The following is a 24,432-nucleotide window of genomic DNA, read 5'->3' on the forward strand; positions in this document are numbered from 1 at the left end:
TGTTGGTGGGAATGTAAAGTGGTGCAGCCGCTCTGGAAAACAGTGTGGAGGCTCCTCAAAAGACTATCGATAGAACTCCCCTATGACCCAGCAACAGCACTGCTGGGGATCTACCCAAAGGATACAGAAGTGCTGATGCATCAGAGCACATGTACCCCAATGTTTATAGCGGCACTCTCTACAATAGCCAAATCATGGAAAGAGCCCAAATGTCCATCACCTGATGAGTGGATCAAGAAGATGTGGTATATATACTTAATGGAGTATTACATGGCAATGAGAAAGAATGAAATATGACCATTTGTAGGAAAGTGGATGGACCTCGAGGGTGTCATGCTAAGCGAAGTAAGTCAGGCAGAGAAGGTCAGATACCATATGTTTGCACTCATAGGTCTAACAGGAGAAACTTAACAGAGGACCATAGGGAGAGGAAGGGGGAAAGAGAGCTGGGGAGAGTGAGGTACACAAATCATGAAAGACCATTGAATACTGAAAACGAACCATGGACTGAAGGGGGAGGGGGAGGGAGGGAAGGGTGTGATGGTCATGGTGGGGAGCATTTGTGGAGAAGAACACGGGTGTTATATGGAAACCAACTTGACAATAAACTGAAAAAAAATGATAATAAAGTGGAAAATGAAGATGTGATAAATATACAATGGAATATTACTCAGCTATAAAACAGAGTGAAATCTTGCCATTTGTAGTGACATGGATGGAGCAAGAGAGTTAGAAAAGACAATTATCATACAATTTCATTATATGTGGAATCTAAGAAACAAAACAAATGAGCAAAGGGAAAACAAAAAAGAGAGAGGCAAACCAAGAAACAAACTCTTAACTATGGAGAACAAACGGATTGCTACCAGCCGGGAGGGGGTTTAAGTAGGTGATCGGGACTGAGGAGCACACCTGTGGTGATGACCGCCGGCTGCTGTATAGAAGTGTCGAACACCTGAAACTAATACCACACTGCGTGTTAACTAACTGGAATTTAAACTTCAAAAACTCATGGATTTAGATTTGAACAATTCTATCAGCTAACTTGTCAGTCAATTAGCCTATTAGTCAGTGACCTAATTGACATTTAGAGAGCAATAATCCAACAATTACAAAGTACACATCCTTTTCAAGTGCACATGGAATGTTCATCAATATAGATTTTATGCTGAGCCATAAGATACGTCTTAAATTTCAAAAGATTTAAATCATATGGAGTGTGGTCTCTGATCACAGCAGAATCAAGTTAGAAATGAATAACAATCAGATATCTTAAAAAAAAAAAAATCTCCGGGGCGCCTGGGTGGCTCAGTCGGTTGGGCCTCCGACTTCGGCTCAGGTCAGATCTCACGTTCGTGGGTTCGAGCCCCGCATCAGGCTCTGTGCTGACAGCTAGTTCAGAGCCTGGAGCCTGCTTCCGGTTCTGTGTCTCCTTCTCTCTCTGCCCCTCCCCCTCTCATTCTCTGTCTCTCTCTGTATCAAAAATAAAAAAATTAAAAAAAAAAAACCTCCAATATTTTGGGTATTAAGTAACATATCTCCAAATAACCCATGAGTCAAAGAAGAAACCCCAAGAGAAATGATGAAACTCTGAAAGAACCTATCAAAATTTGTGGGATGTAGCCAAAGCTGTGTTTATGGGGTAATATAGAGCCTAAAATCATTATGTTAGAAAAAAATCATTTTAAAATAAATGACCTGAGCTTCCATCTTAAAAAGCTAGAAAAAAAGAAGCAAATTAAAGAAAAAGTGAATAGAGGGAAAAAGATTAAAACAGAAATAAGCAAGGCAAATCATAAAAATAATAGATTGAATTATTAAATGTGTGAACCAGACTAATTCTATCTGGTACAAAAATCTACCATGGGGACCATGCCAGTCTGTGAGGGAAAGTCCCCACCTTCCTCCTCCTCCTTTGCTTCTTCTTCCTTCTTCTTCTCCTACCCCTTCCTCCTCTTCATCTCCCTCTTGTTCTTCCTCTTCTTCTCCTTCTCATTCTAAGATTTTATTTTTTATGGGGTGCCTGGGTGCCTTAGTCAGCTGAGTGTCTGACTCTTGGTTTTTGGCTCAGGCCACAATCCCAGGGTTGTAGGATTGAGCTCCACGTTGTGGCTCAGCACAAAGCCTTTTTGGGATTCTCTCTCTCTCTCTCTCTCTGCCTCTCTCCCTAAATAAATACATAATAAATAAAAAATATTTCATGTGGGGGTAATTTCTACACCCAATGTGGGACTCAAACTCACAACCTTGAGATCAAGAGTTGCACATTCTACTGACTGAGCCAGCAGGTTTCCCCCTCTTTGTTTTCTACATTTATTAATTTTCTTTTAAATTTGAGTATAGTTGACACCAATTATAGAAAGCAATTTTAGACAGCCTTGATCAGTGGAAACTTGGTCAAAGCAAAAGGGCCTACAGTGACCCCTTGGATAAATACAGACAGGCCCTCAGGTGACCCACCTCAAAATATCCATAGGCCCTAACTGACCAATAGTCTACTTACAACCAGGCACAGTTACCAAAAAAAGGGAAATTTCCATAGGTTCCCATATGTCCTCACTTTCCCACTTTAACTATTTGTTTTTAAAGTTTATTTATTTTGAGTGAGAGTGTGCATGCATGTGCGCTCGCGCATGCACACACACACACACACACACACACACACAGACACAAAAATATGAGTGGGGGAGGGGCAGAGAGAGGGAGGTGGAGAATCCTAATCAGGCTCCACATCGTAATCACAGAGCCCTATGCGGGGCTCCATCCCATGAACTGTGAGATCATGACCTAAGCAAAGATCTAGAATCTGATACGTAAATGACGAAACTACCCAGGCATCCCAAAACTTTTCCACTTTAAAAACAGGTCCCCTGGGGCCCCTGGGTGGCTCCATCAGTTAAGCGTCTGACTTCAGCTCAGGTCATGATCTCAGGTTGTGTTCAAGCCCTGCATCGGGTTCTGTGCTGCCAGTTCAGAGCCTGGAGCCTGCTTTGGATTCTGTGTCTCCCTCTCTCTCTCTGACCTTCCACTGCTCACACTCTCTCTCTCTTTGTCTCTCAAAAATGAATAAAGTTAAAAAAAAAAAAACCAATAGTCTCCCACCCGCTGTCTGGTTGCAGACAGACTCCTCTGCTGGTCTGCCCACGGCTCCCTCGTGGTGTATTAAACAAACTTCTATCTCATTGGTTCTGCCTCAGCTGAATACTTTCACCCTCTGTGCCTGGGCTTCCATCCAATGGTCACCCCACATTTGAGGGCTGCCATCTGATTGAGACACCACATTTAGACAGCACACCAATGTTACATTAGTGTCAGACGGACAATACAGTGATTCAACTTTTCTATACTCACGCTCACTTCCAGAGCACAGCACCTACCCCACCCCAGTCTTTCTTTTAGTTTAACCACACCCTGCATTACATCCTGAGGCCTAACATCTTTGGTCTGCTCTGGAGATACAGGATGTGGGGTTGCAAAGACCTACTTGTCTTGAGGCTGCCCAAGACATGCTTCTGTCCTGTCCATAGCTCCCCTTACGAAACCATTTCTTATCCTGCTGGCCTCATTGGCCTATTTCTTCAGTCTTAAGACTCCTTGAACTGGGGCACCTGGATGGTTCAGTCCGTTGAGGATCTGACTCTTGATTTTGGCTCAGGTCATGATCCCAGTATTGTGGGATCAATCCCCATGTCTGGCTCGGTGCTGGGTATGAAGCCTGCTTAAGATTCTCTCTCTCTCTGCCCTTCTCCCCTGCTCATGCTCTCTCTCTCTCTCTCTCTCTCTCTCTCTAAAATAAAATAAAATAAAGACTCCTTGGGCCTTTGGAGGTCATTTTGTATATACACAGAACCGATCATTAAAATAAAGTTGATTTTCAGAAAAGATTAATAAAATTGAGTACTACCAATTAAGGTAAAAAATAGAAGAAGAAATTACAAATATTAAGAATAAAAAAGAAGGGAAAGAATAAAAAGGGGAATATAACAATGAATCATACAGAAAGAATAATAATAAGGTAATATTATGATGAGCTATATGCCAATAAATTTGACAATCTAGATAAAACATACAATTTCTTGGAAAAGTCTAACTTAAAACTGATACAAGGAGAAATAGAATATTATAGCCATATAACACTGATAAAATTTAAATTAGTAACTTAAAAAACCTTCACTTGTGAATTCTGTCAAAAATCTAAAGAAGAAATAACACCAATCTTAAACTCTTTCAGAAAAAAAGAGAAAGGTGATGCTTCCAGATTGTTTTCTGAAGCCAACCAAACCCTGGGAACAAAGCTTATGACAAGATTACCATAAGCACACACTGTAGACCAATACCTCCTATTAAGAGCCACAAAAACCTCAACTAAATATTGGGAAATTGAATCAAGAAACATATAAAAGGATAATACACCATTACCATGTGAAATTTATCTAGAAATGGAAGGTTGGTTGGTTGAACATTCAGAAATCAATCAATATAATTCATTGCATTGACAGAGTGAAGGGGAAAAAGTTATAGCATCTCAATAGATACAGAGAAAGCATTTCACAGAATTCTACATCCATTGTAGCAGCAAAAATGTTTTAGCTAACTTTAACTTAATGATGAAAGACTGAATGCTTTCCTCTTAAGGCTGTGAACAAGGCAAGATGCTATTGTGGACCGAGGGTTCACACTGAAACTCTACTCTCCACCGTGATAGTATGATGGTGTTAGGAGGTGATGTCTTTGGGCGGTAATTAGGATTAGATGAGGCCCTGTGGGTGGAGGTTCATGTACGGGACTGATGTCCTTATAAGAGTCATGAGATCTTGCTTCCTTTTTTTTCCTACCACCTGAGGTTACAAGAAGTCAGCTATCTGCAACCCAAAAGGAAGTTCTCACCAGGACTCAACCATGTTGAAACCATGACCTCAGACTTTCAGCCTCCAGAGCTGTGAAAAATAAATTTCTGGTGTTGATCAGCAGTTCAGTTTATGGTATTTTGGTATTGCAGCTCAAATGGACTAAGACAGGTGTCCACTCCTACCACTTTTATTCAGTATTGTACTGGATGTCCTACCTAGTTTAATAAAGCAGGAAAAAGGAATCCAGGTATAAAGATTGGAGAGTAAGTAGTAAAAATGCCACAAACAACAATGATTTTTTACATAGGAATTTCTAAGGAATCTATGAAAAAGCTACTAGAACTAAGAGGTGAATTGGCAAGATTTTAGGACACAAGATGAATAATAAAAAGTATCACTTCCACATTTTAGCAAAGAAAATTGGAGGTTAAAATGAAATCAATGATTTAAAGTATCATCAAACATATGAAATACTTATGAATGAATTTAATAGATAAGACCTGTCCACTGAAAACTAAAACAATTAAAGATCTACTCTGGGAGCACCTGGATGACTCAGTCGGTTGAGTGTTTGACTCTTGATTTTGGCTCAGGTCATGATCTCATGGTTCATGAGTTCAAACCCTGCATCGGGCTCTGTGCTGATGGTGTGGAACCTGCTTAGATTTCTCTCTCTCTTGCTCTCTGTTTGCCCCTCTCCCATTCATGTGCATAAGCTCTTTCTCTTTCAAAATAAATAAACTTAAAAAAAGAAAAAGACCTACTTAGGAGATGTATACCTATTCAGGGACTGGCAGATTCAATATTCCTAAAATGTTAAATCCCACTCTCCCTCAAATTATCTGTAGATTGAATGAAATCCTGATCAAATCTCAGCAGCTTTTTTGTAGAAAATAATCAGCTGATTCTCAAATTTATGTACAAGTATAAAGGATTAACAATAGCCAAAATAATCTTGAAAAAGAAGAACAAAGTTGGAGGACTGGCACTTCCTGATTTTAAGGCCCTATAATACACCTGCAATGATCAAGACAGTGTCATATTTGTATAATCATAGCATTTGAATAGATTATCAAGTACAGAAACAGACCCACACATATATGGTCATTGATCTTCAACAAAAGTGCCAAGGTTCAATGTAGGAAAGAATAGTCTTAAAGGGTACTGGATGAACTTGAAAATCTATACACATAAAAAAAGAACTTGACCTTTACCTCATGCCATTTATAAAAATTAACCTGAAATGCATCATAGATATAGACATAAAAAGTTTCAAACTTATAAAATTGCTAGGTGAAAAGAGAGAAAATCTTTGCAGTGTTCAGTTAGGCAATGATATGAAGCAGTTGCTACTCTGACAAACAGACTTAAAACAAAATAAAGTTAGGGGCACCTGGGTGGCATTGCTTGGTTGAGTGCCTGACTTCGGCTTAGGTCATGATCTCATGGTTTGTGAATTTGAGCCCCACGTCAGGCTCCATGCTGACAATGCCAAGCCTGCTTCGTATTCTCATTGCCCTTCTTTCTCAAAACTGAAAATAAACATTAAAAAAGAAATAAAAATAAAAAAATAAAAAATAAAGTTAAAATATACTTACCATACATTCCAACAATCTCAATACTAGATATTTACCCAAGAGATATGAAAATATTTGTCCACTCAAAGATTTATACTCAGATGTTCACAGTAGCTTTATTCATCATAGCCTCAAGTTGGAAATAACTCAAATGTCCACTGCCTGATGAATGGGTAAACAAATTATGATAAAAAAAAAATCGTAAATCCAGGTCCATTCCATGTAATGGAGTGCTACTCATCAACAAGATGGAACAGAACAGGCAAAGACATTGATGAATCTTAACAGGATTAGACAGTGAAAAAAAGAAAATCTAATAAGCCTCTGTTGAAGAAAACAGGTCAGTGGTTGCCTGGGCTTGGGGTGGGGGTGGGGAGTGACTGCAAACAGGCAGGGGAGGGGTGGGGGAGGGGTATGGAATGTTCTCTATCTAGCTTGGGGTCCTGATTACAGGACTGTCTACATTTGTCAAGAGTTATCAACTATACACTTAAAATGGGTGAATTCTATTGCATGCAGATTACATCTTAGTAAAACTAATTTGCAGGAAAAAAAAAAAGACTGCCTTTACAGAAAGTAGTCATTCTATTCCCACCCCCCACTTTTTTTTTTTTTTTAAGAAGTCTCTGTACCCAACATAGGGCTTGAACTCGCAACCTTAAGATCAAAAGTCTCATGCTGAGGCGGCCAGGTGCCCCTATTTACTTATTAAGTCAAATAAAGCACTACGGATTTTCTAAGAAAGAAAGAATGAAAAAGGAAGGGAGGAAGGGAGGAAGAAAGAAAGGCCTTAATTTGTGTTCAATAATGCTCAGAGTGACCCGGTAAGGCTTATTAACGAGACTGTTTATATAGAGGGTCTTAGAAGCCAATGAGCTGGTGTTTAACCCCCGCAGTAGGCCTGTCACTTATTCATAGCTGGCAGTCCAGGTAGGGCTGCTTTGCTCCTGCAGAGCATGTCTTGGTAAAATTAAGACATTGGGAGGGCGTTGCCAGTGCAGATTCAGTCCACCCTGGGAATAGCCGCAGGGGAGCATTAGAATTAAGTGGGAACGCGGGCCGTGTTCAGTCTGGGCTGGCCCTACAGTGTTGCCCTAGCTGCACGCATAGGCCCAGATTCAGCTCCCCTAACGATCTGATCAGGTAAGAAGACCGTTTGTGATGAACACCAGTCTCTTTGCAGAGCTGAATTTTCCATTTCAGAGTTTTCCAGAATGAAATAACTGTACCATACGTTGTTCATACCCCTTGGGAGATGCCCTATAGTAATTTATGTCTTAACACATGAAAGAACCCTTACTTGGGGGAGAAGAAGGGCAGTTGTTCCTTAAAGGACTCCCAATAAAACAGCCAATGAGCTAAAGCATGAGCCGGCTAATTAAGGAGGGCACATGGGATTGGTTTCTTTGACCAGCTTGACGCAAAGCAATCCCCAGGGGGAAATCTCCACTCTCAGAGGTAAGGTCTGCTGTTTGCAACGTCCAAGTAAATATACTGATGCCAACTCCAAGGATGAGGCAGAGGCATAAAGAGCAGAAACAAACACAAATAAAGAAGGTTCTTTTTGCTGTTTCTAGAGAACAGTTGGTAGAGAAGCTTTGAGGCTTGAGTGAGTCACTTGACAACTCTGGATCAGCCTCTCTGTCCCTCCTCTCAATGAGCCTCTGGTTAAATACTATCTGAAAAATATGAAACTTTATAAAAAATAAAAAATAAAAAAATAAACAGTAAAAAAAAAATACTATCTGCTTCCACAAGCTATTATGAGGTTTAAAGAGAACACATGCAGGGCATCTTAACACAATGCCTGGTTTCAAGTAACTCAGTGAACAGTAAATGTTATATGTAACAGGATGTATGAATATTTTCCATGGTTCTTTACATAGAAGAGTGGTAGCCCTGCAGGATTAATTCCTAGCGGGTCAGGAAAGAGTAAGCAACTTGTGGTAAGCACGTGGCGGTGAGACATCCCCCGTGGTGAGGGTGTACTGGTTTTTCTGCTTGCTCACCCAGATCCCCCATCTTTCCCATGAGGCTATCCCCTTAAGAACTCTATTACTTGAGCTCTATTGCTGGCTGGCTACCAGTTGGGTTTGGGCAGTGTGACACATTAGTGGGAAATCAGAGAGGCAGAGGGGGAAGTTCTAGGCATTTCTTCCCTGCTGTGTCCCCGCAATGGCATTGTGCCATTGGCAGTGTTTGCATCCTTCCAGGACTGCCCAAGCAGTTCCTTTTTTATATCCTCAGCTCTCTGGATTCTCGTGCTACTGTGTCCTCTCCCTCCTCGAGCGGAAACAGCTTTCCACTGTAACATCATCTCTTCTGACTTCCATTAACCCTACGCACGCCTCTATCAGCAGCCCCCTTCTTGGCGTCTGCTTGACACCATCTAGGGAAAATGCTATTTTCTGTAGGACCTTGACTGATCAGAGGTCTCACAGAGCTCACGAAAACACCCGCTAGAGAAAGATAAAGTTTTCACTGTCTGGCAGTTCCAAAGAGTGCTAGTTAAGCATAACAATGCAAGTAATAATTTCGTAGCTCCCTAAGAATTTATCTGGGAACATTAGAGACACAGGTAGTAAGATAGGGGTTGAAGAGTCAAAGGCCAAAAGCGGGAGAAAGAGAGAAGCTGCTGCTGTCTGGCCCGAAGCCAGAGCTGGAGCGATGGGAGGGGAGGCTCCAGCTTAACATGAAGTTCAAAGCCGGAACTATGACATGAAACTGTTATCTTCAAAATGGGCCAGGGACCTTGCATCATCTGAGAATAATTAGAAAAGCCATAGAGACTGCTTCAAGGGGGGGAGAGGAAGAATAGCCCCAACCAATATATTTCAAAGGAGAGTGGAAGATAGATTGACTTTATTCTCACACACCAGGGGCAGGATATTCAATAGAATGCTTACTTAGTTTCAGTGGTATGAGTAACAGCCATAGCTCTAGAAAGGCTTGCTTGCATAGCACAGGTCATGGGCGTGGAGTCCAACTTCGATTTCAGCTGCATGCACGTCTACCTAGCTCTGGCCTTGTTCCCAAATCATTAACCTTGCCCTACTGGGACGACAATGAACCTGCTCGTTTCCTTATCATTTTATGACCAGAGAGGTCTTTTCCTTTCCTTTTCTTTGCCCTGTATCTTGTATGAGTGCCACACTGACTTGCAGATGTATACTGCTTATACATGTATATGGCCTCACAGATCAAATCACCACAACTTCATTAGTTTAACTTTGGTCTGTACTCTCTGGTGAGAGAGAAAGAGAAGATGAGCGTTTTTCCTGTTTCGGTGGCATGCAGAAACCCGTGATGGGTGTATGGGTGGGACACGGGCCAGAGAAGCATTACCTGGGGAAGGACTGTTGTCACTCCAATCTAACTTCACGTGGTGCCAGTATTTTATGCCACTTTCCAGGAGATAACACTTGGCTTTTTAGGCTCTGAAATTCAATTGTTAGGGCATCCAGAGGTGTTTGGGACTGGGAGCCTGACTCTCTTTGACCAAAACCATATATATAAACCTAAAATGCCTGTGTTAAATTAACTAGTAAATCTATGATTATCATGACCAAAGAGTTGTGTCCCTAACCAATACTCTTTTGAAAATGTTTATTTATTTTTGAGAGAGAGAGAGCACACAAGAAGGGGAGGAGCAGAGAGATAGGGTGACAGAATCTGAAGCAGACACAGGGCTCAAACTCACAAACTATGAGATCATGACCTCAGCCAAAGTCAGACATTTAAGCGACTGAGCCACCCAGGTGCTCCAACACATTTTTGTCTTATTTGCAAAATCTACATGGGAAGCCAGATTCCAGTAGGATTATTTGGTGAGCACCGAATTAGCACAAAGGGAGTCAGTTGGGTGACTTGAATGGTTTATGTCATGAAGGTATGATAAATAGCAGGACTCTGGCTGTGTCAGTTCATCTTGGTCCATGGGCCCAGGTGCCCACTGCCCTGGCTCTGTGCTAGAGTCACCAAATCAATGTCTGTATCTCTGACTCGTGTGCATGCTTCAATTCCCAACCCAACTACAACCTGATAGATCCTCTTTCTTTAGGAGTGTTAATGAAGATACTTCAAGTTATGGTTACCTTTTACTGGCCTAGGAATCTCTCTTTGCCTACCTCCAATATAATTCTTTCTTCATTTATATGATTATCCTTTGAGAGGGCAGATTTTTCCTTTATCTCCATCGCCTTAGAGAATCCTGAATGCGGGTCATGTCTCCCACCTATGGCTACCAGATGGGAATGTGTGGTGATCTCTAAGACCAGTTCTTGCTGAGTGCAACGCTCTCCCTTCAATTTCAGCCTTCTTTTTTTGGTTGTTTTAAATTAAGTAAACTCTATGCCCATTGTGGGGCTTGAACTCATGACCTCTAGATCAAGAACTACATATTGACTGAACAAGCCAAGTGCCCCTGAATGCTAGTTGGCTCCTTGGGAGTTCAGGGCAGATACCGAATAGTAGGAGGAAAGCCTGGAGCCACTCGGTGAGAGAGTCATTAAAGTGATAGTCCCTTAGGCCACAGCTTAGATAAGAAAGGAAGCAAGGCCAGAACAGGTAGGTATTTCAGAAACCCAGGCTTCTGAGCTGTTTCTCTAAGTAACGTTTGTCCTCTGCACTCATATCAAAGGGTATTATTTTTTAATGGTCATGTCTTGGACTTAACTCCTCTAAAATCTAAAACTCTGAAAGCCCACACTCAGACCACAAACTCTCATCCTTCTAGCTCTTGCTCTTTTACATCTTTTTTTTTTTTTTAAGTTTATTTATTTTGAGAGAGAGCAAGAGAGACCATGGGAGGGGCAGAGAAAGAGGGAACAAGAGAATCCCAAGTGGGCTCCACACTGTCATTGCAGAGCCTGATGCAGAGTTCTAACTCATAAAGGCGGGGGGAGGGGGCAGTGAGGGGGGACGCGGAGGGGGAGGGGGAGGACCATGACCTGAGCTGAAAAATCAAGAGTTGGATGCTTAACTGACAGAGCCACGCAGGCGCTCTTGCCTTTTCCTTCTACAACCTTTAACCCTCAACCTCAGAGGAACTCTGAAATATCTTAATCTCTCTATCTCCCCGTCCTGGCCACATTTCCTTTCTTATCTAATTTGTGGCCTGATGGATTATCACTCCAATGACTCTCTCACCTGTCTACTATTGTCTGTACCTGCCCTGCACTCCCAAGGAGCCAAACCGGCATTTGCCTTTTTGCTTCCACACAGGAGCAGCAGGAGGAAAAACAAACAGTAAGCAGATCAGAATCACGTTAAGTGTAAAATCTTCAATGATAACTGTACCCATCTTGTAATATATGTATATTTTTTACCTGGTGATGGTCAGCTCCTCTTCTGTTTAACAGAGAATTTCGCCTTTCTTCGCAAGGCCTCTAATTGACCCCTAAGAAAACGAATAAAAGAAAACCTTTTTAAAAATCAGAGTTAGGAGCCAGCAGGGGGAGCTCTGACGCCCGGCCGCCCTTGGTTAATTGCAGACCCACCGGGAAGAGGGTCGCTGGCGAGCTGATGGATTCTGCCTCACCTACTACTTTACCATCCCAGCGGGAGGAAGAAGGTTTTCCTTCCACTCCCGCAACAGCCCAGCAAATGGGAGACTGTCACAGCTCAGCCAAGGAAAAGCCCCTACATTGGGAACTCCCAGTTGATTCCAACGGACTTTTTGTCCACAACAGCCCTCCCTGCCCCTCCCTCTCCTCTATAAAAGAGCAGTTCATTTATTACCTTTGTCCTCTGGACTTGTCTACGGTTTTGCCATAGCTTGCTTGTCCCAGATTGCAGTTATCTATTCCAAATAAACCTGTTTTTGCTGGTAAAATAATAATAAAACTGGCAGTTTTATTTTTTGGGTTAGCACCTCAAGCTCTGCCTCCTTCCTTGCTTATCTACTTCATAGATAAAATAAAAGCCATTCAATAGACACCACCTGCACTTCCCAGCATAAATGTTTATGCGCAGCCACACATTTTCCCCCCTCCTCTCTTAGAGGAGCAGTGTTTCTGCCTACATTATTTTGAGGTTAAGCTTTTCACCTGGTCTCTGATTAGGTTGTGGCTTTTTAAAATCACCTGTTCACTTTCACACCATGGCAACCCTTTTCTGCTAGCTCCTTCTTCTTAGGCTAAAATGTTCTCAATTCTCTTTTATCTTAAAACATAAAACCAAACCCCTTCCATTCACAGTTAAGCTTCTTAGGAGTCTATAGTGATTATATCTTCATCTTTACTACCATCTGTCTCTTGCAGGGAAACTATTCTGGAAAATGTTACCAGTGGTTTTCTAGTTGAAAAACTCAATGGTTTCTGATTTGAACTCAGTGCAGAAGTTACCACTGTTGGCCATGCTGTCATTAGTAAGCTTTTGTCATCCTTTTGACTGCCCACGATAGGACCCACTTCTGCTGAATGATCTCTCTCGTTTCTACAAGTCTCGGGGGAGGCAGATACTACATCTCACTTGGGGAGCTGAAAACAGTCATTCCCAGCCTCCTCTCTAGATGGGGCACTGCCCTTGACCCAGGCTTGGTCATTCTGGTGCATCTGCCCCCGATAATAAATCTGTAGCTGAATGCATCCTTTGGTACAAAGAATCTGGGTGAGCAAACTTCCCTCTGATACTGGAGAAACATGGCCACAGCTTTCAGTTTCTCCTTGTTCAGGCAATACAAGTAGCCTAGTCCTCAGAGACTGCAACTGCTGTAGGCTTCCCCAACCAATTCTGCGGTGTAATTCATGGTTGTGATTCTTATTGTATGGACTCTGGATCCTCCACGTGATCCAGTGAGCTACCCAGTCAAGAGCCTTACATTTTTTTCCATTTTATGTTTAAATCAACCAGAGTTGGGGGCACCTGAGTTGCTCAGTTGGTTAAGCGTCTGACTTTGGCTCAGGTCACGATCTCACGGTTTGTGGGTTTGAGCCCCACGTTGGGCTCTGTGCTGACAGCGTGGAGCCTGGATCTGCCTTGGATTCTGTGTCTCCCTCTCTCTCTCTCTGCCCCTCCCCTGCTCATGCTCTCTCTCTCTCTCTCTCTATCAAAATTAAAAAAAAAAAAAAAAAACAACTAAAAAAAAATCACCCAGAGTTGCTTTCTGCTGTTTGCAACTAAGAGCTCTGACCAATACAACTTCGTTTTTGAAATACCATCTTTGACCACCTTTGATGGATTAATTCTCCACTCCCATTTCCTCCTTCCTTTAACCAGCAATCATTCTACTGTAATAGTATGACATTTGAACTTGAATGTATTCTCCTATAATATGTGGTGTTTTGTGTGCATGTTTTTATTAAAAAAAATTTTTTTTGAGAGAGGGAGAGTGAGAGTGGAGGAAGGTGCAGAGAGAGGGAGACACAGAATCTGAAGCAGCTTTCAGGCTCTGAGCCGAATGTGGGGCTCGAACTTGGACCATGAGATCATGACCTGAGCCAAAGTTGGATGCTTAATGGACTAAGTCATCCAGGCATCCCTGTGTGCATGTTTTTAAATTCACATAAATGGTCTTTCCTTACTTTAAGATGTAATTCTTTTCTAGCATATTTCTTCTGCAGTGAAGGGAGGTTGTCTCATTAATAGATTTATCTGGATCCTCATTAATTAGCACTGTCCCTGAGGGCACAGTAGAGCTTGGGTTAGTCACTGTTCTCCAGAAAAAGATGAATAAGATAGCTAAATGGATAGCTGATTGATTTATTTTAAGGACTCTTTGGCTCAGATGATTGTGAAATTTGTAGTCTGGAAATTCAGGTAACAGTGACATTGCAGTCCTGGGTCTGAAATCTGCAGGGCTGGCCAGCAGGCTGGCAACTCAGGCAGGATTGCTAGGTTGCAGTCTTGAGGCAGAATTGCTTCTTTGGAGAATTTCAGCCTTTGTGATTTAAAAAAAAATTTTTTTTAATGTTTTTAAATTTAATTTTGACTGAGAGAAAGAGCACAAGCAGGGGAGGGGCAGAGAGACACAGAACCACAGAATCTGAAACAGGCTCCAGGCACTGATCTATCAGCACAGAGCCCAATGGGGCTCAAACCTACGAACCGCGAGATCATAACCTGAGCAAAAGCTGGCTGCTTAACTGACTGAGCCGCCCAGGCGCCCTTTCGTCTTTGCTCTTAAGGCTCTCAAACTAATTGGATGAGGCTTTCTCATGGTAATCTGCTTTCCATAAAGCCAACTGATTACAAATGTTATTCCTATCACAAATGCCTTCCAGCACCATCTAGATAAGCCTCTGACCTTGGGGCGCCATAGCCTTGCCAAGTTGAAACAAAGTTAACCACCACAGTGCTCAATAAATGTTGCAGCAATGAGTAGATGTCTAATAAATAAAGAAGTTCAGAGAAGAGAACAATGGATTTCCAAATTTACCATCATCTTGACAAGCAGTAAAATAATCACATTTTGTTCATCAAGCAACCCACCATGAGAGAGACAGAGAGACAGAGAGAGAATGCATTTTTGAATCAGACAAATCTAGATATATGAACACCACAGTATATCCATCCAGTAACTTTTATTCTAGGTGGGGGTGGGCAATATGGCATTAGTAAACATTGATCAAAATAATTTTTTTTCTTTTTACCATTAATTGTTGTGGCACCAGCAAAAACACCTAAAGAGGCAAACAAAAATGCTTTGAAGTAGTTCTTTGTTCAGTCATAAAATGGCTAATTCCAGGGTTTTCTTTCCAGGGTTTGCCTAGCAGGGAGCAGGGGGAGGCGGGCCATGGGACAGTGGTTTGGGGGTAAAGTGGTGGGAAGGGGCACTGCTGCACAGAGGCCCCCTTCAAAAAATGTTTCCCAGGCTGGACCGTTTCCTTCAAGTGGTGCAGGAGGCGAAAGTGGCAAGATTCAGGGCTTTTTTTGGGGGAAAAAGTTTCCTCACCTATAAAATAGACATACTAATAATGACAAATATCAGATTGAGCCATATGAAATTACTGCTTTTCAACCACTTTTGGTTTTCAGAAATGGCAATTTCTTTCCAGCGATTCAGCCAAATCAGTTAGATATGAAGTTAGAAGTAAAAGGGACGTAGGTACTTGTAGGGAATCACTCAGTAGCTGCCGGCCATCATCTCCACCATCAGGGTTAGGCTTGGGTCAAAGGCTGAGGCCTCCCTGACTAGAAGCCAAATGTAGCCCTGAGGCTTTTAACTCAGCTTCCCCCCTCTTCTCACCCCGCCCCCCACTCCACACCCCACAGGTGCCAGGCTCCCAGTTGTGGGACTCCCTCTTCTACAAGACCTAGGGTTCCCCCCACCCCTCCAGCCAATATTCTGGTTCTGTACACAGAGTAAAGAATCTCAGAGGCTTGAAAAAACTGGGAGAGCGGGGATAAATGAAACTGGGAGCTCATGGATAACCGTCCTTATTTGTTCAATAGTCCTCCTCAACCTGCTATTGCCAAAGTAGGAGCATAGACCAATTTTCCTACTCTCATACATCTGCACACACAGATGGAGAAATTAAAGGGATCGAAGTTATCAGATCTGACAGTAGAAGGAAAAGATGAGAAGCAAAAGGGATTTGAGATGCCCTATTTAATCAGCTCCTCAAATATTCACATTGAAATGCAATTATTGCTAACTGAATGCATGGATTGAATATTTCATTCGATTCTTCTAAAACCTCTCTTGGTGTTACTGTCCCGCTATACAGAGGAGAAAGTGGAAGGGAGGAGAGCTAGACATTTCTTTAAAAGGATTCCGGGGTGCCTGGGTGACTCAGTCGGTTAAGTGTCCGACTTCGGTTCAGGTCACCATCTCACAGTTTATGAGTTTGAGCCACGCGTCTGGCTCTCTGCTGACAGCTCAGAGCCTGGAGCCTGCTTTGGATTCGGTGTCTCCCTCTCTCTCTGCTCTTCCCCTGCTCATGCTCTGTCTCTCTCTTCTTCAAAAATAAACTTTAAAATAAATAAAATGAAAGGATCCCCAATGAAGTTAAGAAAAACTTCCTGCCAGTGGTTAAGAATGCCGAGCAGTGTGGGGAGAGCTAGCTTTCAGCACATTTCTTCTCTTGAGTTAAAGAATTCTTTTGTAGGGGCACCTCTTAATCTTGGGGTTGTAAGTTCGAGCCCCACTTTGAGTGTAGAGAGAACTTAAAAATAAAATCTTTGGGGTACCTGACTGACTGAATTGGTGGACTGCGTGATTCTTGACCTCGGTGGCGTTATAGGTTTGAGCCCCACATGAGGTGTAGAGATTACTTAAAAAAATAAAATCTAAAAAAAAAAAATTCTCCTGTAAAAAAAAAAATGCCTGCCAGGGTGGTCTTGCAAAAGTACATTCTGTTTCATGTTGACATATGTTCAGTTTCTCCAAGATACTGTTTAAGAGCTACTTCTCAGAATGACTGACCTTCTTACTGTAGCTGCCAGCTGTTTCTTCTCGTCTTAGGCTTTTATTTTATTATTTTAGAGAGAGTGAGTGTGTGACAGCAGAGGAGGGGGCAGGGGGAGAAAGAGAGAGAATTTCAAGCAGGCTTCATGCTCAGCACGGAGCTCCATGTGAGGCTGCTTTGGATCATGACCTGAGCCACAATCAAGAGTTGGATGCTCAACTCACTGAACCACTGAGGCGCCCCTGAAATTTTTTTTTGAGAGAGACAGACACAGTGCAAGTGCGGGAGGGGCAGAGACAGAGGGAGAGAGAGAATCCATGGCGGGCTTTGCACTGTCAGCACAGAGCCCCATGCGGGGCTTGAATCCACAAAGCCACAGGATCATGACCTGAGCTGAAACCAAGAGTCAGATGTTTAACCAACACAGCCACCCAGGCACCCCTAAACGTTTTGTTTTTAATTGTCTGACTTAGATTATTTAGATTATATTCACAATGTCTAAAGCATTCAATTTAACAAGGGCACCAAATGGGGAAAAGCAACTCTTTGGCGCTGAGGAGTTTAGAATCAAATAATCATGTTAGTGGTGTTGATAAATGCAAGCTGCTGGCATATCCATTTTTCCATCCAAAAAGGAAACAATAGAAATGTTTAATAGTTTGAATTGGGTTTTTATAAATCTGAAAGGAAACCAGATTTTCCTCTTGTTATTTATTTATGTATTTATGTATTGATTTAAAGTTTATTTACTTTGAGAAAGAGAGAGAGCATGTGCACAAGCAGGGGAGGGACAGAGAGAGGGAGAGAGAATCCCAAGCAGGCTCCAAGCTGTCTGTGCAGAGCCTGATGTGGGCTCAAACCCACAAACATGAGATCATGACCTGAGCCGAAGTCAAGAGTCAGATGCTTAACCATTCGAGCCACCCAGGCACACCTCCTCTCTTTTTAAAAACAGCATCTTTTGCAATCCCTATCAAAATAACACCAGAATTCTTCATAGAGGTAGGACAAGCAATCCCAAAATTTGTATGGAACCAGGAAAGACCCCAAATAGCCAAAGCAACCTTGAAAATAAACCCCAAAGCTGGAGGCATCACACTCCAGGACTTCAAGCTGTATTACAAAGCTGTAGTCATCAAGACAGTGTGGTATTGGCACAAAAGTAGACACTCAGATCAATAGAACAGAATAGATAGCCCAGAAATAGACCCACAGACGTATGGCCAACTAATCTTCGACAAAGCAGAAAAGAATATCCAAAGGAATAAAGACATCCTCTTCAGCAAATGGTGCTGGGAAAACTGGACAGCGACATGCAGAAGAATGAACCTGGACCCCTTTCTTACACCATCCACAAAAATAAATTCATAATGGATGAAAGACCTAAACATAAGACAGACAGGAAGCCATCAAAATCCTTTAGGAGAAAGCAGGCAAAATCCTCTTTGACCTCAGCCACTGCAACTTCTTATTCAGCATGTCTCTGGAGGCAAGGGAAACAAAAGCCAAAATAAACTATTGGGACCTCAGAATAAAAAGCTTTTGCACAGTGAAGGAAATAATAAGCGAAACTAAAAGGCAACCAATGGAATGGGAGAAGATATTTGCAAGTGAGATTTCAGATAAAGGGTTAGTATCCAAAATCTATAAAGAACTTATCAAACTCAGCACCCAAAAAGCAAGTAATCCAGTGAAAAAATGAGCAAAAGACATGAATAGAAACTTCTTCAAAAAAGAGATCCAGATGGCCAACTGGCACATGAAAAAATATTCAACATCACTCATCATCAGGGAAATACAAATTAAAATCACAATGAGATATCACCTCATACTTGTCAGAATGGCTAAGATTAACAACTCAGGTGACAACAGATGTTGGTGAGCATTTGGAGAAAGAGGATCTCTCTTGCACTGCTAGAGGGAATGCAAACTGGTGCAGCCACTCTGGAAAACAGTATGGAGGTTCCTCAGAACATTAAAACTAGAACTACCTTATGACCCAGCAATTGCACTACTAGGTATTTACCCAAGGGATACAGGTGTGCTATTTCAAAGAGGTGCATGCACCCCAATGTTTATAACAGCGCTATTGACAATAGCCAAAGTATGGAAAGAGTCCAAGTGTCCATCAATGGATAAGTGGATAAAGAAGATGAGGTATATAAGTCAATGGAGTATTACTTGGAAATACAAAAGAATGATATCTTGCCATTTGCAACTATGTGGATGGAACTGGAGGGTATCATGCTAAGAGAAACTAGTCAGTCAGACAGACATATACCATATGACTCCACTCATGTGAGGAAGTTAAGATACTAAACAGATGAACATAAGGGAAGGGATGCAAAAAGAATAATAAACAGGGAGGGGAACAAAACATAAGGCTAAATGGGTAAAAGGTATTAAGGACTATATGCTAACTTGTATGTAAATTAAACAAGTATGTTTTAAAAAAGAAAGTAATTATAAAAAACAGCACCTTTTGGGGCACCTTGTTGACTCGGTTGGTTATGAGACTGACTTCTGCTCAGGTCATGATCTCATGGTTTGTGAGTTCAAGTCCTTCATCAGGCTCTGTACTGACAGCTCAGAGCCTGGAGCCTGCTTCAGATTGTGTCTCCCTCTTTTTCTACCCCTCCCGCACTCATTCTCTCTCTCTCTCTCAAAAATAAATAAACATTAAAAAACAATTAAAGAACAAAACAGCATATTTTTCTTTTTATAGCACACGCACAGTATCCTTATGGAAACTTCGGAAGTTACAGGGTAGTATAAGGAAGAAATAATGATTCATAATCCTTCCTCCATGAAAGAGCTACTGTGAACCTCAGTGTATGTTTCCCTTTAGCCTGGAAAAGAGGTGTTTTCAGATGTAAAAAATCCTGCTGTAAAATAATTAGATAGTGAGGTGATTGCCCAAAACTCAGGGGAGAAAGGTAAACAGGTTGGGAGATTTTTTAATGCTTTCTTCCCTCGCTCTGATATAATCATTTCATAGTAACAGAGGACAATGTGGACTTTGAGATTGCTCCAAAGTGCTTTTGGGCTCCCACAGATAGAACTTTTCCACTTGAGTTACTACATTAATCAGCAGTGCTTGTCCGCTGTCAACTTCATCTGATCTTAACACAGTCCGGCATTCTCCTGAATCCTATAGTTTGGGTCTCTGGATTTGGAATTTCACAGAGGTTTTTGGATACTTTTGACTTAAGTGCAACTGACTTCCATAAATGCTTCTTCTGGTGCAAACATTTTTGGAAAGAGAAAATCATCTAAACGATGACTTTACTTTGTATTTGAAGAGAGACATTTTGAAGTGACTGAAGGGAGGGACCTAAGACATGCCTGGCTCCCTGCAGTGGGCTGAGCTGGAGGCTGGAGGAGCTGATGTGTCAGGGACTCCAGGGTCATGAGGCCCTGGTGCTTCAGGACCTGATGGCGAGGACGGCACAGGTGGGGCAGAGGTCACCAGGGTTAGATCTGGGGGTTGGCTTTGGAGAGCTCCCAAAGATTCCATCTTCAGTGTCAGTGGCAATGGTGGGGGGGTGTCTTCTGGGTGACTTCACAGGCGCTGTGCACAGGGGAAGACAGACAAGAGGAAGAACCTGGAGTCAGTAGGTTGCTGCATGTGAGGCTTCCTTTTGAGGAGTCCCAGAAAATCACAGAAGAGGTGGTCGGAGGATTTTGCAAGGAAGGTTAGAGATCCCGGCCGAGGAAAAAGCACGCAGCTGGTAACAAGGCGTACTCTTTAGGAGCTGCATTTGGCTGCTGATAGAGGCCTGCAACGACAGATGTAGGCTGGAGAGCTGCGCGGCGCCGTTGGCGTCCCGGCTCCGGTCTCACGCTCTGCCGCACCTCCTACAGGAGCACAGGTTTTCAGGATTGGCATGTGCGGCTGATTCCATCACATCTATTTGGAGGCGGGAAGGAAAGTTGTATTACTTTGCTAGGGCTACCATAACGAAGTACTACAGACTAGGTGGCTTAAACAACAAATTTAGGGGTGCCTGGGTGGCTCAGTCCGTGAAGCATCGACTGTGGCTCAGGTCATGATCTCATGGTTCATGGGTTTGAGCCCCGAATGGGGCTCTGTGCTGACAGCTCACAGCCTGGAGCCGCTTCGAATTCTGTGTCTCCCTCTCTCTCTGCCCCTCCCCCACTCACGCTCTGTCTCTGTCTCTCTCTGAAAAATAAATGAACATTAAAAAATTTTTTTAAAAACCCAGAACGTTATTTTATCACAGTTCTGGGGGTCTGAGGTCGGTGAGCAGGCTGTGGGCAGGGTTAGTTTCTTCTAAGGCCCCTTTCCTTGTGTCACAGCTGACTGGCTTCTTCCTGTGTCCTCACCCGGTCTTCCCTCGCCATCTCACGTTGTGACCTCACCTCCTCTTCTTCTAAAAGCACCAGCCATACTGGTTTAGGGGCCACCCTGATAAGCCTCATTTTAACTGAGTTACCACTTTAAGGCCCTATGCCCAAATACAGTCAATTTTAGGAATTAGGACTTCAACATACGGGGGGGAGGGCACAATTAACCCACAGTAAAGGGGAAAAGGCAAAAGGGTAGGTCATGTCTTAGCTGGTCAGCCTGCTGTAATGGGCTTTTCCTGAAGCCTCAACCCACAGCCATCACATCTCACCGATCTTCCTTGGTGAAGAGGTAGGGAATGTAGTTATCTGTGCCTTGACACGTCGTCGTTGCACTCACTAAACCTGGGTGTGGTTGATAAAGAAGAAGGGGAAGTGGGTGTGTGAAGGTTCCAGCCAGACAAGAGTGTTGAAGTGAATGTCTCTTCATTAGTAGCCACAGATGACGGCTCTGTGCCACACGGCTTATGTCTGCGAAGAAGGTACATCTCTTCGCTCCGGAGATCCGTTCACCAGGATTTCATCTTGTGGCCTGTGTTATTAGGCGTGGAGTTGGGTGGCTGGCCATCTGCCACAGCCCTGAGCATCTCCCTTGGGGTGAAAGGTGCATGTCTGCCTTTGTGAGGGCATTGAGGCTTAGGCTGGGGAGAGGGGCAGCAAAGGGAAAGCAAGATAAAGAAAAATGAACAGAAGCGTGGGAGCAGGGAATGGGATGGAGACAAGAGGACATGATAGACTGATGACAGAGCAGGTCCCCTCTCCAGACACTGTAGTGTCCTCCTGGTGATGGGGTGGGTGAGGAGGGGCCGCCATGGGCCCCAGCAGGTGGACAGAGAACCAAAGTGAGAGGAGAGAGAGAGAGGTGGAATCCAGAAAGAGAGAGGTACAGAGACAGTTCCTGGTCCAGCAAGGAGGCAGTGTGAGGCCAGTGCTGGGGGCCCCAGCTGGGAACAGTTCTGAAAACCCAGCAAGCTGCCGCGGGAAGCCCCACCTCTGGGACTTTGGAGAAGAAGGACCCATTTGGTACTAATACCTGTTCATCTTCCTGATTTCCGAGTCATCGATTTCCCATGCTGCTAAAGGGCAATGTGAAGCTAAAAATGAACGTTATAAACACTGGGCTAATTCTGCTCATTTCCCATCAAGGCCACTGCCTGTGATCCCCGTGGCTGTAGTGACCACTGAGGCGTCACTTGATTTCGGAGGCAGATGCACGCATGCCCGCAGCTGAGGCGCATGCTGAGGCGGGCAGAGCTCCCTGCAGGGAAGGAGGGACAGCATCGCCCGTGGTAATGAGCTGACTGGCCGGCCCTGGGCTAAGCGCCTTCCTCCAGAAGGGCGGGAAGAAGTTGTTCCTCCCTCTGTTCCCTGATGAGTCATGGCTGACAGACGTACCCCTCTCCGGCCTCAGTAACAGCTGACGTCTACTTCGCAGGAAAGTAAGAATGACGGTCACGGTGGGAAGCGTTTGCTCTTCTACCAGCACCATTTATGTTTTCTGGTTTTTGCCTTCTACTTAAGATACTGGTCTCTGCTGAGGCCATGTATAATCTGGTTCATTTTTGTTTTCTAAGAAGCTCCGGCCAGTTTTATTAAAGAAATATTTTGCATGATTTATTTCACCAGTCTGTTCTGACATGCTTCTTTTCTCCTCCTCCTCCTCCTCCTCCTTTTTTCTCTTCCTTATTCTCCTTTTCCTTCTCCCCCACCTCCCCTTCCTCCTTCTCCTCCTTCTTTTTTAAAAGTAGGTTTTATTTATTTTTAAAAATTTATTTATAAAGTTTATTTATTTTTGAGAGTTAGAGAGAATGCACACGGGCACATGAGGGGTTGATGGGCAGAGAGAAGGGGAGAGAGAGAGACACCCAGGCAGGCTCCACACTGTCCATGCAGAGCCCAACTCCGGGCTTAAACCCACAAACCATGAGATCTTGACCTGAGCTGAAGTCAGATGCTTAATTGACTGAGTCACCCAGGCACCACTTCTTCTTCTTTTTTTAAAGTTTATTTAGGGATGCCTGGGTGGCTTAGTCAGGTAAGCATCTGGCTTCGGCTCAGATCATGATCTGACCCTTTGTGGGTTTGAACCCTGCATCGGGCTCTGTGCTGACAGCTCAGAGCCTGGAGCCTGCTTCTGATTCTGTGTCTCCCTCTCTCTCTGATCCTCCCCTGCTCACATTCTCTCTCTCTCTCTCTCTCTCTCTCTCTCAAAAATAAAAATAAAACATTAAAAAAAATTTTTTTTAATGTTTATAATTTTGAGAGAGTGAGAACAAGTAGGGGAAGGACAGAGAGAATCCCAAGCAGGCTCTGCTGTCAGCACAGAGCCCCATGTGGGGCTTGATCTCACAAATATTGAGACCATGACCTGAGCCACAATCAAGAGTTGGAGGCTTTCCCGACTTAGCCACCCAGGTGCCCCAGTTCTGGTATGCTTCTAATGATACGAGAATTCCCTGGATCAGTGATAGCCAGCATGCCTGCTCTGTAGTATTTCCCACACGCTGTGCCTCATTTGATATTATTGTCACTGTAGTGATGGACACCAGTTTTGGCCAACGTGGTGCCTTACTCTATTTCAGATTTCCTCAAGGCTGGGCAGTTGTTGGAGAGAATGACCAGTTAGCTTTGCCATGTCTGATCATTTTCAGAGTCTCCTTGTGCTCCAGCACCTACTTTCCACTTTTCATAGTGAGTTGGGACCTAGAATTGATCAATTCCAGTGACTTTTTCCTCTTCTCAGTGCCCACCATCTTCCTGCCTTAAGTACCGGATGGTGCCAACCAAGAACAGCCACCAAGATGGTGGGGACCGAGAAAGGGAATATGGTTCAATTTTTAAATGCCAGCCAAATTTTGAAGGATGTGATAAACTGCCTAGTAAACTAGGTTTAATAGCTATGTAACACTGAACAGCATAGTCAGCCTTTTAAACTTGTGTTAGAATAGATGTACTTCCTAGGGGCACCTGGGTGGCTCAGTCAGTTAAGTGTCCAACTTTGGCTCAGGTCATGATCTCACCATTGTGGGTTCAAGCTCTGTGCTGACATCTCAGAATCTGCTTCAGATTCTGTGTCTCTCTCCTTCTCTGCCCCTCCCCTGCTCATGCTCTGTCTCTCTCTCTAAAAAATAAATAAACATTAAAAAAAAAGAAAATATTCCTTTGGATGTTTACAAATTTTTTTTCTTTACATCCCAGGGCTTGTGGCAGATAGTGTATGTGTAATAAATATTGAATAAATGAAGGTTTTAAAAAATACACTTACATGAACACTCATACATTGCTGGT

General features: G+C 43.2%; 2 pseudogenes; both read right to left on the bottom strand.

Annotated features, from left to right (window-relative positions):
• The window catches only part of LOC115276466, a 35,935-nt pseudogene extending 24,160 nt beyond the window's left edge, over positions 1–11,775 (bottom strand).
• An 11,772-nt stretch (positions 11,776–23,547) lies between these two features.
• On the bottom strand, positions 23,548–23,897 carry LOC115275928 (annotated as a pseudogene).
• Between the last annotated feature and the right edge of the window lie 535 nt (positions 23,898–24,432).

Source organism: Suricata suricatta, chromosome 13 (assembly GCF_006229205.1).
Source record: "Suricata suricatta isolate VVHF042 chromosome 13, meerkat_22Aug2017_6uvM2_HiC, whole genome shotgun sequence".
Classification (NCBI taxonomy): Eukaryota; Metazoa; Chordata; class Mammalia; order Carnivora; family Herpestidae; genus Suricata; species Suricata suricatta.